At 42.7% G+C, this 13914-nt stretch overlaps 1 protein-coding gene across 1 annotated transcript in view; it reads left to right on the forward strand.

Annotated features, from left to right (window-relative positions):
- Window positions 1-3000: 3000 nt before the first annotated feature.
- FYN (FYN proto-oncogene, Src family tyrosine kinase) overlaps window positions 3001-13914 on the forward strand; it is a 181288-nt gene continuing 170374 nt past the window's right edge. Inside the window, exon 1 of the mRNA XM_050789058.1 lies at window positions 3001-3029. The gene's annotated coding sequence lies outside the window, so the exon portion shown is untranslated. The remainder of the gene's footprint in view (window positions 3030-13914) is intronic.

Below are 13914 nucleotides of genomic sequence, written 5' to 3' on the forward strand. Positions count from 1 at the left end.
TACACTGTCTCTCACAGTCTGGCGTCTGCCTTCCTTCCCACCTTTCTGCCTCCAACGTGCCACCATCCTCCTAGCCACTCCTCTGTTCTGTAGCACTGTCAGGCCTCTGGCCATTCTCTGAGCATGCAGCCCGCTCGCCTTTGACTGTGTACTGGTTACTCCGCCTGAGTAACATTTGTGAGGCTCATAGGGAGATGTCTGTGAGCATTTGGAAACAGTGCAGGGGGGTGACGGGGAGCTGGAGGGATGACTTTATCAAGAGAGAGCTCAGGGTTGAGGATTGCTCAATTTTGTTTATTATCTGTGTGTTCCCCCAACGTTGGAGGATTGGTCTGATCTAGACAGTTGGAAGTGGTTCATTTTGGTCAAGGTCTTGTCCTTTGGCTTCCATTCCTACATTTGACCACACATTTGCAACATTAATGGATCAGCCTTTTCCACTGGGCTATCTGGGTCACTTCAGTTATGTTTCTCAAACAAAACATCAGCAGTGCTTCAGCAAGAAGAATAAAAGCATGGAAAATGCCCTGATGCCCAAAGCCCACGATTGAATGGATAGACAACTGTTTAAAATATCTGTATAACTACATATGCATATCAATATAGTATCTATACACATGTGCACACACACACGGGGGATGGGGGTAGGGTGGGAGAAGCCTATCTTCCCTTAGTCTTGGAAGTCTAAGACTTGCATCTTCAAAAAATCAGATTTAGAATAAAGATAAATTAGGAAGATAATTGGTCAGTTTTAAAAAATGATTTTTAAGAAAATATGAGTCTTTGAAATAAAAAGTATCTCTATTTCACTTAAACATTTGTGAATAAACATTTCCTTATTCTCAACTTTTCAGAAAGACAGCCTTAAGAAAGATATATGTGGTTTGAAAAGCAAATGCCACTCTTTATTCTAGATAGCAATTCTATTTTGCGTCCATCCTTATCATCTTTGAAACAGTGGAGCTGCTGCCTAAAAATATTTCAGTATCTTGCTTGGAGTCCTCAGAGTTAAAGCTGTGGTGTCCTCCTTTTGGTTTATGGCTGCAGAATGATGGGTGTATATATTGTTTTTGTTAGTTAACTCCATCTGTTTCATAAGCCTGAAAAAGAAATTGGATGATGCCGTATATACGTATGGATGGATAACACTCCTTATGCAGTAGTGAGTCAGCAGCTTCAAATGGGTTTTCCGTTTTCCTATTGGTACTGGTTGCTAAAGTGCTGTAGCGTGAAGGCTCATTCTTTCAGAATCTGTTGTGAGTTGGGCATCCTATGTTGTTGGAATTACACAGTATGTTTGAAAGAAGGGTATTCAAGTTTCTTCCCTACATTAGAAATGGTAATGATTTTCTAAGTGGTCTTTCTAAGGCTGATGAAAGAATCTTTCACCTTGTAAACAGAAATCTCCTTATTGTGACCTGTAAATCAGAGCAACAACTTTTCTGAGCCTCTGCGGAAGTGTTCAAGAGTGGCAGGCAAAGTTCCACTCTATATATGTTCCCTTTTGTGAAGAGTTCTCATCGTATTGATTTATTCTCTTCTGATTATAGGGAAGCAAGTTAAAATTTCTGGACAAATAATTCTCATTTTATACAGCTCAGCAGTGTCTAGATCCTTACAGGTTAGCCAAAAGAAAAGGCGTGTATTGCCTGGTGGTTTCTCTGTAGGACAGGACAGCATGTCTCAGAACCCAGGAAGAGGTGGGATGATATGGGTTGCTAAGGCGTGAGCTGCAGTGGCATGCTGATTAGCACATTCTCTCTCACCTCCATGGTGGTTCTCTTGCTCGTCTCCAGTGAGTTCATGATTTGAATGCACATCTGCAGAGAACAATATATGAGTTTCAAATTCTCTTCCTCGTGGTCATTTTTTCTTTCCTTCATTCTGAGTCATCTTTGACTAAACAAAACAAAGATATTACTGTTAATTATACATCTTTACAAATAGTGCAAAAATTCTTGTGTGTGTGTGTGAGCGGGAGATGATTTTGATAGGAATAGTAATTTATGATGGGGGTGTTTTTAATCGTGGATCAGGAAGAAAGATACTAAGAGTCACATTGAAAAGCTTAAGAGTCTCTACTAAGATAGGAAACATTGTTTCTGCCTTTTTTTCATGTTTCTTAACTCAAAACTCTCTGCCCTAACATATTGTTGTAAACGTAATTCCATTCAACTATCTTTATTGTTCTCTTTAGACACTTTATTAAAATTGCAGCTTTATTCAAACAGCTAAAATCGCAGATAATAAATGAAGTACCATAATATTGGCCAGTTGTAGGCACAGCATGTGAACAAACTGGAAAGCCGCCGTCCTGCTCCTGGCACTTTAAAGATTAATGTGAAGCGTGCATGGGTGTCATCAGAACCAGCACTCAGTCTTGCCAGGGGCTTGGCACAAGGTTCTAAGGTAGTCCTGGGGCTGGAGTTCCATGGACAGGTTGATGCAGGCTGCTGGGTGGGCACACCTCCTGCAGAGGGGAACCCCAGCTGCTGGGAACCAGGGGCCATCTCCAAAAGGCTTTTTTGACAGTGGGGCCCACCCACAGTCAGGTAGGAAGGGGGAAGGTATGGGCTGGGTGCCGGGGGTGTTTTAATCCAAGAGGTAAATTGAGTAAGACCTTGGAAGACTCAGTTTTAATTGTGCCCCAACCATTGACGACTTGCAGAGACTCTGAAAAAGTGAAGTGTGTGTGTGTGTGTGTGTGTGTAGACACAAGTCCTCCATCCTTATCTTTCCTAGTTCTAGAAAGTTAAAATCTCATGCTGGCTTCCTTTGGTGGTACAAGGCCAGGTCTTTGCAGTTTCAGACAGGTGTTTGTGGCAACTGTGACTTAGCAACAATTGTGTGAATGATTAAAAAATTTGTGGGCAAATTGATTGTCTGCAACAAATGGAAATTCTATGGTGGTGCTTTGTGGGTGGTTTGGAGGCAGAGAGTACTTGGTTCTCTTTTGATGTCTCACTATTTTTTTTCTTCTTCTGCAGTTTTTTTTGAAGAAGCAGAATGCTGATCTAGACGTGGAAAAAGTAAGTTGGCAAGTTTTGCACTGAGAGCATGTGCCTTGTGAATTATAAAGGGCTTCCTGTTGGAATCCAGGATGAAGTCCACTTTTAATTTGGGATTGTAATTCTGAGTCCATATGTTTCTAAGAGAGAGGTCGAGTTGGAGATGGAACTGGTATGTGAAATAGAAAGAAAATCTTACCTCCCTTAGTGGACCCACTATTTTCTCCCTTCTCTTAGTTGTAACACTCAATTCTGGTAATTTATGGGAACATATGTTTTGACTATAAGTTATGGCTCCCACCCCAGAAATAGAATGGAACAGCTGTCCCATGGCTGAGGAGCCTTCGGGCTGGGGAGGAATGGGGAGCGCCTGTGCTCAGACTGGTCAAGAAGGTCGTCTTCAGTCCATTCATTGTTGTTTTTCCTCCTCTCTTAGATGGCTGCTGCTCACCTCTGCCTGAGCCTTATCTTTGAATTGCAGCCACTGTGTAGCAGGTCATTCTTTCATTAACGTAACATTTTTTTGGTTCCTACTGGGTGTTAGACATCATGCTGGACTCTGTTTAGACAAAAGCGAATGTGACTGACAAGTACTCAGGTAATTATGGTACAGTCTGAGAGCTGTGCAGAAGGGGCTTGGAATCTCTGACTGAGGGCTGAGCTATCCAGAAAAACTCCATGATGGAGGGGGTGTGAGAAGGAGCTGTGAATGCATTATTTCTCTGAACGTTTGCTGAGCCTTCTCTGTTTGTACTTCTCTGTGTCTCCCAGGCGCCTTGAGTTCCCTCACTGAAAGGCTGGACGTCGCAGTTCTTGCTAGCCTCCCAGGTGTCCTTTTTGGCCCCCACTACTCTGCCCAGCCACATTGCCTTGGGTATAACTTTTCAGCTGTTCTAGGTTATGTTCTTCAATTCCCTGGCCGCTTGGGGGCTGCCCCTTCATCATCTGAGAATGACTTGGGGTTATTTCTCATCTTGATTTGGGTGCAAGAGAGGCTTTTCTTCCTGAACTAGAGCCATTCTGAATGCAGGGCGTTTGTCTCTAAGTTAGGGAAGTATACTATCTGAAACATTGTTCCAGAACAATTGTGAGTAACTCCTGACCTTTGACCCCACGCAGGCACCTAGCTTCTGCAGGATGGCTTGTGATCTACTGCTAGCCATGGGCTTTTCAGCTCTTACAAACCAGGGGAACTTGGGGAAATAACACAGCTCTAGTTAGGACAAGGCAGAAGGAGCCTTTTTAGAATCCGCATGCACTCAGGTTTTGACTATGGAAGCCAGGAATTGGCAAAGGCTGTCCCCTATGTATTGTATTACATAGGGAGGCTGGCATACTGTGACCCTTCTGGACTAGGCCAGGTCACAAGAGCCTATGGGTGCCAGGAGCCCCCTCTGGGCAGTATTGTGCCGGGGAGCCCACAGAAATGCCTGGCGTTTGCCCCAGACTGCAGGACTTGCCCTGCCTTGTCCAACTCAGGCAGTGAATCCTGCAGCCACAGGAGGGGGAAGTCCATTCATCTGGGTTCCCAGTCCTGGCCCCATGCCGGGCGAACAGCAGGGCTCAGTTAGTGGGGGTGTGGGGGCGCTGAATGGAATGTGTTCAGTTTTGCTTCACTTCTGCTGTTAACTTGCTATTAGACCTTAGGCAAATCATTTCTCCTCCCCAAGTCTCATTTATCTTGTCAGTAAAGCGGTCCCTTTCCCAGGACCAAGTAAAATTACTCGCTTTTAAATTGAAAAACACAAACTAAATACATTTTTTTTTTTTTGTTTTCTGACTTGGGTCTTGAATTAAAATGGAAAAAGGGCTGTTGGCCACCAGTCTAAAGAATGCCAGATAAGGTCAGTTATGGACTGGGACTGAAGGAGCAGTGAGTGTCTAACAAAAGAGTGAACACGGGTGACTGATCCCATGGTGTGGGTGTCTGTAAGTGCACAGGGAACCCAGAGTAAGAGAAGCTAAATGGGTAGAAATGCTGCTCTAACGGAGTGAGCCTGAGATACCTCTGAAGGGCTCTGCCTGCACCCTCTCCTCAGTAGTTAATGACCTGAAAAACAATCATTGCCTTAGGGGAGTTTTCTGTTTTAAAAGCTCTATTCCAGAAGTTCCACTTTCAGAACCTTTTTCTGTTGCTGGTAGAACACTGTTGAACACAGATCTATCACCTTTTCTTTTTGTCTGTGTTTACCTATCCAGAAGAATCTAATATAGGATGGGCATCTATTGTATAAGTAAATGACAACTGTTGACCAACCCCAGTGGAGAAAAATTGCCGAAGTTACAGTGTTTGTTCTTCACATGGATTTTTAAGTTTCCTCTTTTAGTTGGACGTTTTTATAAAGACAGAAGTGGAAAAATAGCTTTATTTTGACATGTTAAAGCTCAAAGACAAGTTAACATAAATTCTGTATTTATTAATATCTATGGTTTATTGAACTTCTGCTCTGCAGCGTGCTTTATATCATCTGTGTTACATTTTTCCGTGACAGCAGTCCTGTGACGGAGCCATGAGTGACTCAAGGTGCTGTAGTTATAGTAAGGATTCTACTCAGGTCTGTCTGGGCCAAGAGCTTTCCCCTTCCCATACCCCACCGTACTTTGGAGTTTATATAACATTTGAGACAATATGTTTGTGTGCCTTATTTTTTAAAAAGTTTTGTAAGTTCTAAGAAAGCAGTGTTTGTTACTTTTTAGAGAGCTCTTCCTTGACACTCCCCTAAAGGCCCAGGCTGGATGGGGTTCCTCTATCGCCATGGCCACTTCAAAGCTGTCATTGTGGTTGCGTAGTTACCTGTGCAGTGACTGTCACAGTGTTCACTGTGGAACTGCAGGCTTTGTCAGCTCAGAATCCTTATCTGTGCCAAGCCTAGTGCCTGACCCATAGTAGGCCCTCTTAAAAAAGTTGAGCAGGCATGAATGAGTGGAAACCATGCTTGTTAATAGCATTATGTGGCGATAAGACCATCATTCCTTGACTTTCTCCCCAAAAGTATAAAGTTTCAAGCAGACAAATGAACAGATAATTCTTAAAATCGAACTAATCTGGGCGAGCAAAGAGAGTTTAAAGATAAAAGAGGGAGCAGCAGTAGTGCACAAGGGAAACATTAAAGCAAATATATATATATTTTTTCCACAGAATCTTTTAGAATTCTTGAGGGTTACAGTTCTGAGCTTGGTTTCCAGATATCATTGCTTTAAATGTATAAAGTGTATTTTTAAAAAGTGAAACCCATACTCATTTGGAAATTGAAAAATATGTAATCAAGTTGTATCAGAACAAAAACGTGCTTTTTGTGTAAAAAGCTGATTAAATGGAATCATCCTATTTAGTGATTTAAAAGGATTTGATTAAAATAATATCTACTTTAACTACTCTCAAAGGGCTGAGGAGAGAGTTTTGGTTTCCATGCATCCTGGATGGCCTTTGTCTGGTGTGATTAAAGGTTTTTCAGTGCCTGCCATGAGAGAGGCCCCTGCCATTGCTGCAGTTTCAGTGAGACCAAGAATTCCTATACTGTCATTCCAACTGTTTGCAGGGTTTAGACAGCTGCGTTCAGGCCACAGAAATGGCCGCAAACACTACTGCCTATCTGACAGACACAGAGGCCTTCCAAAACAAAAATTGTCATTCAAAAAGAAAAATAAAACGAAAAATTACCTCCTGCCTTAGAATTGTTTTCTTTTTCCTCTGAGTGAGTGAATTCTTTGAAATGTGTTGGTCTGTTAATGTAGAATGTACATGGAAGTTGCTCCATTTTTCAGTGTTTCTTTGGTTTTAATAAGTCCCAAGAGAAATGATAAAAAAAAATCCTAGATTCTTGGTGTGGGGATAATTGTCTTGTAGGGGGAAAATCTAGTTCTAAGTAATCGAGGGTTAGAAATCTGAGGCCGCATCAGGAATCCAGCTTTAAAGCCATGTCCACATGATTTCTGTGCAGCTGGTTAAGAGGTGGGAAAATTAATTCATACAAGTGTTTTCTTTTGTGGGAAGAATAAGATTTCTGGGGTCAGAGGCCAGCAGTGTTTATGTGGGGTATCCAAAGGCTTCGCAATGCTAGTTGCTGGGGTGACATGAGGATGTGTCTCCAGTGTGAATAGGGGGACATTGGCTTTGGGGTGTATCGCCCCGATGCGTGTGCTGGTTGCTTTAGGGAGGTGAGGGAGAGAGTGAAGAAGAGGAAGGGAAGAACAGCATAAGCTACAACTCCCTGCTATCTGTGGGAGTCATTGCTTCCTGAGTGGGCATGGGGGGGGGTTGCAGGGGCAGGACTCAGGTGCGTCTGGTGCCTCTGAACCCATGGACACTGGACAGGGCAGCTCCCACGTGCAGACGGGAATTGTTCCTCAGGCCCTCCCTGATACATGCGCTGCAGGCTGCCAGCCTCAGAAACTCTAGGAGGCCAAAGTGGCTTACATTCTTCATTTACCTTTCTCAGCCTCACACACAGATTGACCCATTCTGCTGGTGATCGGGCAGTGGAATGACCCAGTCTCAGTGTATAATTGAGTAAGAGTCATGTTTGACACAACCCACTTTCCTGGTGACTGGGGACCAGGAAAAGGAAATGGCTTTGACTTGGGGACAGGGAGAGAAAGAGCAGGAATGCATGCATGGGGGGGGTGTGTGTGTGTGTGTGTGTGTGTGTGTGTGTGTGTGTGTGTGTGTGTTTAGGAGGAAGGGACATGCTTAGAATTCTGTTTTAGACTCAAAGGCAATCATTGTTAGTCTTGGCCCAAAAATAGTTGTTATGTATTGTCCGTAATAATTGACCAGCTTTCTTTTACGTAAATCCCTGGATTGTAAAACTAAGTGGTGCTATCGAAGAAGAAAAAATATGCCCTTTGCCAATTGGAATTTCAAAAAAAAAAAAAAAAAAATCCCTCTTCCTAGACATTCTAAATTTAGGAGGATATTGATAACTGATCTAGAGCAACTGCAGATAACAGTATTTTCATTGTGATTCAAGGAAAGAGTTGAAAAATTGAGGGTTTCTTGTTTAGTCCTGGATATAGAACAGTTCGTTCATTCTTTACACATTAATGAACACTGGTAGGCCAACCCCTGTTTAAGGCCACATGTTATTCAGTTGCCGCATGTTGTATGTAAGGAAAATAAAGCTCAACAGAACGGGACTGAATTGCCCAAGGACTAACATCTAGGAAGCAGCAAGATCCAAAAGTATGTCTCAGACTTGAAGCCCCCTTCTCTTTCTCCTCCAGTGTGGATGCTCTCTTGTCCTGAAGCCATCATTATCAGCCTCATGTAATTTAAATGGTAATTTTATAGCCATCTTTCATTTTCTCTTCACTGAATTTAAAAGGTCTTTCTCCCTTATTTGTGGTTTTAAAAGTAGTAGTGGTGTTTTTATCAAGGAACAATTGGAAACCTTGAAAAGAGAATTACCTCTTTAACCTGACCTGGCCCTGCAAGATAGTTGCCCTGTGAAAACGTGAAAATGACTTCCAGGGGTGGCATTTTGCAGGCAGTGGGAGCCGGGGAAGCCCATGAGACACTCATTTTCTTTCCACTGCTGGTTCCCAGACTTGGGGATCATTTTCTTATATTCTTCATCTGAGTAGCATTCATCATTCCCTGTGACAAAGGCTGGATGTTGCCAGGAGAGAGTGGGGAGAAATGCTGCCCACGTTACAACGGAGAGACAGGACGAGCTCTCACCTACATACTTTGTACCATTTGTTTTTACACGGAGGTTTTCTCCTGTAGCCATGAGATACTGCATAATTTGTTTCACTGCAGCCAGGCCTGCTGTGTAGAAGTTGGAATCATTTGGTTGTCTGCCTTGCATAGACTTATTATCTGCTGAAATTGCGTGTGAAGGAAAGATTATTGATAAAATATGTGTGAAGAATGGCTGAAAAGATGCTTTTGTCAGTGCCCCTAAATATTTTTAAGAGCAGAGCTGCAGTTTTCTAAGACTGGTGTTGTATAGGCCGTAAAAATACATAAAAATGTAAGCTTTTCCTTTAAAGGTTATTACTGCCCACTTTTAGCCCACAACAAAATTTAATTTAAGCAGAAAACCTTCTTTATTAGCTTGCTGTGCCTGCTGTCACAAATTACCACAAACTTGATGGCTAAAAACAACAGAGATTTATTCCCCACAATTTAAGAGGCCAGAATTCCAAGAGCAAGGTATCAGCAGGGCCATGATACCTTCAGAGATGGAGAGAATCTGCTCCTGTCTTCCCAGCTTCTAGTGGCTGCAGGTGTTCGTTGACTTGTGGCTACGTCACTCCAGTCTTTGCCTCTGCCCTCACATTGCCTTCTCCTCTGTGTGTCTCCCTCTGCAGCCTTCTTGTAAGGACACCTGGGATGGCTTTTAGAGTCTGCTGCATAATCCAGAATAAGCTCTTCCTCTCAAATCCTTAACTTTATCACATCTTTGCCATATAAGGTAATATTTGCAGGTTACAGGGATGAGGAAGTAAATACCTTTGGGGGGACATTTTCCGCCTAACATACCCCAATTTGGGAATTTCTGTAGTTTTCATTTATCAAAACATAAACCTTGCAACCCCTTGTTTCACACATTACGTCAGTCAGTTTAATTTTCTTGGAAGGAGTCACTTGGAAGATCTAAGAACTAGTGTCTTCTCCCAGTCCCCAGAGCGGGCAAGGCCATGCCTGTCTTCTTTCTCAGATTGAGGTTTATGTAAAGAAGAGGAATTATGGGCTCTGAAAGCTGGAAAGAGGCCTTGGAAATCACACCCTCTCAGTCTTTGGGGGAAACTGGGGCTAGAGATGTAGGGTCACCCAAGACTGGAGCAGAGATGGGACAAGCACTTATTACACTAGCCTACCTCTTCGCTTTATTCCTGCAGACCCCCAAGCTGTCTCTTGTGATGCAAGCCTCTAGGTCATCTTTCATTTGAGAGCCCTTCAGTACCTGAAAACCCAATCCCTGAAAAATCATTTTTTCCTAGGCCAAGAGCCCTAGTTCATGTAACTTTCTTGCATTAGCTGGTGTCAGGAATTCCATCATTCTGGTCACTTCCTCCTGGATATATTCCCTTTATATCACCATCTTTTTGAAAACATGGCACTTGTACATGAACACAGTACTTACAAGATGGTTTGACCAGTGTAGAGTAAGGGGTTACTATCAGGTCTCCTTAGATGCACATTTTCTGCATCAGTACAGGCTATACTGATGCAGACCAATATTACATCTCTCATCGAGTCACTTTATCATATCTTCAGCTTGCATTGAGCATATGTGTGATAAAAATCCTTAGGACTTCTTAAGTATGAATTGCTTTAAACTCATCTCTGTTCTCCATGGTACACAGAAGATCTGGATTTCTGTCAGTAGCTGGATGGGATAGCTTGGGATCCAGAATATAGACCAGATAGGGATCCAGAGAACAAACAGATCTATGAGCTGGGGCATGCTCATGGAAATGGTACCAGCAGCAGAGTAAACAGAAGGCAGTTTGGATAATCTGGTAAGACATAGTACAGAGGAAACTCTTCTATAGGTGGCTGTCCAGATGGACAGATGTTTGGCAGCAGAAATGTGTGGCCGGGCATGTCAGGGAGCCAGGTGAGAGGCATGCAGATGTGCAGGGACTTCAGTTCAGAAGCTAATGCAAAGAGCTGAGTCCAAAAGAATGAGTTGTACAGTCAACTACTGAAATGGGGTAGGCCCCAAGACAGACGCTTGAGCCAAGAGTAAAAGGAAGCCCTGGTCTGAAGTCAGAATTGTAAAATTGATATGATTCTGAATGTCTGGCTGAAAGCCTTACCCATCCAGAGTCTGGGAACAGGATCACTGGCAGAACTTGTAAACAGGATGAGTTGTTTCCGTTGAGTAAACAACTGAACGTGAGGCAAGTGATAACTCCATCCTATCCACACATACAATAGATTATTTACAATTGAAAGCAAGATTTTATCTGTTAATTTGGAAAGGAAGATGGTGTTCTTTTGGTCAGTTGTGGCTGTCATTCTAGCCTATTTAAGTCTTTTTAAATCTCTATTCTGTCTTCCAATTAACTATCTCCTTTCAGTTGTGAATTATTTGTGACTGCTATAAGCACATCTTGATGAAAACATTGACCAGAGACAAGTGTGCAAAGCCCTGTTCCAAGGACCTCTCTCCAGGTCAGTGTTATTCTTCCATGATGTTAGTGCCTTTGGGTGTGGCCATTCAGTCACTGAGGCCACTGAAGTGAATTATCACTTGACCCAGGGTTTCCCATCTTGCTTAGATATGTTTTTGAGTGACTATCAGGTGCTTTGCTGACGTCAAGGTGTTCTGCATTTGTGATCTATCACTCTAATAGTCTTGTGAAAATGCCCTGAGATGGAGCAGTACCATGGGAAGGGAAAGTTGGTAGGGTGCTTAGTCACTGCTTTGAGTGGAGAGGTGCCTGGATGCCCTCATTGATGTCCGTAGCTTTAAATCTTGAGTTCCACTTCCTGTAACATACCCAAATGATAGCCCATGGGTGATTTTTTTTAAAGGAGGGACTGGAATGTTGCATTCAGGTGAGGAGTACTAATCTTACTAGGGTTATGAGGGTTAAGGGTTCACCTCTACTGAAGACTGATCCTCCTTTGTGGGTATGTAGAGAGCAGCTCCCACTGCTGGGTGAACATCGTGTCTTCTCGGAAGATCTAGGGGTGTTCATTAAGTTGTGAAATGTGTCACTACTGAATATAGTCAGAGTGTAAAGTGAAAGAAAGTGAGATGCTGGGTGGATCAGTGATAACAGAAAGGATAAAACAACAATTTATGCATTTGCATAGTCCCTCCAAATAAGGCTGCCATGAGAAAGTGAGATGGTTTCAGGGTGGAACATGAGGCAGCATCATGTGGTGGAGAGTATGAGGACCTCAGGGCCTTGAGGAAGTCCTGACCGTGTCACCAAAGAGCTAGGCCACAGGAGAAGCTGACAGTCATCAAGAGTAAGGTGCAACTGCGAAGAGTGTCTGAAGTGGAGGCACAAAGTGCCGTGAAATCCCCAACAGGAGTTAGATGAAGAGATGCCAGTGAGGGGAGAAAATCATCATCATTTACCAACTTATACTTGTTGTGCCCCCTTTCTTTGGTCAGTACTGGCCAAGGATGGACTAATTCCCAACTTTGATGTAGAGTGGATTCATACACAGGGTAGAAGAATGGCAAGAGGGAAGGCTCCTGTCCATATTATTTTTTCTGTTGCTGTGTGTCAACATACATAATGCTATGGTAACTGAAGACAAAACCTTTGTGTGGGGGGAGGATTTTGTCCATTTTTAGAATATTCTAAAGAGTAGGAGTGGGGGAATGTAATTAAAAAAAAAAAGCTGGAGTACCTGCCACTTTCCCCATTCTACTGTTACCAGATGAGGGAAAAAACATTTTTTTTTTCTTTTACGAGAGAGTTTGATGTACATCAAAGTGCCGCTTATGGCAAATAAAGTAAATTTGATAATGGGAAAAAGTTTGAACAGCCCTCAGGTGTTGAAAATAAAGTAACTTATAAAACCCACTTGTGAAGTTTAGAAGTCGTTATGGTGACCACAGAGGTGTTAGGTATGGGAAGGCCTCACTGGTAAAATGTCAGTAGTGTTTTTTTTAAATATATGGCCCATGAACTGGTAGGACAAAAAACTTTTGACAGTTACCATAATATTTATTCTGTTTTCTTATATTTGGTATTAATAAATATTGGCTAACTAGCCAATCATATGTCTTTACAGTATTCCATTTTTACAGTGGCCAAGAAGAAAATATGATTAGACTTCCATGTTTTCTAGATGATACTGTTTAATATATAACAACAAATACTATATAATGTTTTTGGCTTGTTTCAGAACCAACAGAGCAAAATGTGTTCATTCAGAAAAAAGCATTTGTTGTTTTTGTTTGTTTCTTTGTTTTTTGAGACACAGTCTCACTTTGTCAACCAGGCTGGAGTGCAGTGACACAGTCATGGCTCACGGCAGCCTCAACCTCCTGGGCGATCCTCCCACCTCAGCCTCCTGAGTAGCTGGGACTACAGGTGCATGTCACAGCGCCTGGCTAATATTTTTTATTATTTTTGTAGAAATAGTGTCTCCCTATGTTGCCCAGGCTGATCTTGAACTCCTGGGCTCAATTCATCCTCCCACCTTAGCCTTCGAAAGATCTGAGATTACAGGCATGAACCACTGCACACAGCCTAGCATTTGTTTTTTTGTTGTTGTTGGAAATATAATTTAAAAATTTTTCTTTTGGGGGCTAAAGCCCAAATCAGTGAATATCTGAGACCGATTTGCCTGTAAATTTTAGGCAACCATAATTCACTGGGTGTTTACCCCATGAGTATCACTCCGCATCTCAGCTGAGATTCAAGATACTGAATGACAGGTTTTCATATTTTCCATCGTACCGCCATCTCCTGTGATCACTGAGAGCATTCTTCACCCACATTGGAGGAATTGGCCACCTCAGATGCCTTTCTCTGAAGGCCTGCCGTGTTTTCTCTTTCCTCACAACCAGGTCCCTGAGTCCAGTTCTTGTCACCGGTCACTTTGGAATCACCTTCACGCGCCTGGCATTTCAGACTTGTCTTTCAGTTTCTCTGTTTCTTGCTGAACTCAGACTCCTGCATTGAGGGTATCCACTCAGCCCAGCCCTGTAACTGTACCATAGTGTCTTGCTCCTCGTGGAGCCGGTTTGCTTTACAGTGTGCCACCACCTGCAGAAACCTGTCCTTACTTTTCTTGTATTTGTTTTTCACATTCATCCTGTGGGATGTAATGAGGTTTCTCTTCAAATAATCTGATCAATCTTTTATTCTTTAATTCATAGTACCCCACCCTCGCCTTTTCTCCTTTTTCTCCTTTTTGCCTTTTTGCCTTTGTTAGATGCCCAGGCATGCCACAGTACCAGGCATTATCAGTACCAGCTCA

Source organism: Macaca thibetana, chromosome 4 (assembly GCF_024542745.1).
Source record: "Macaca thibetana thibetana isolate TM-01 chromosome 4, ASM2454274v1, whole genome shotgun sequence".
Taxonomy (NCBI): domain Eukaryota; kingdom Metazoa; phylum Chordata; class Mammalia; order Primates; family Cercopithecidae; genus Macaca; species Macaca thibetana.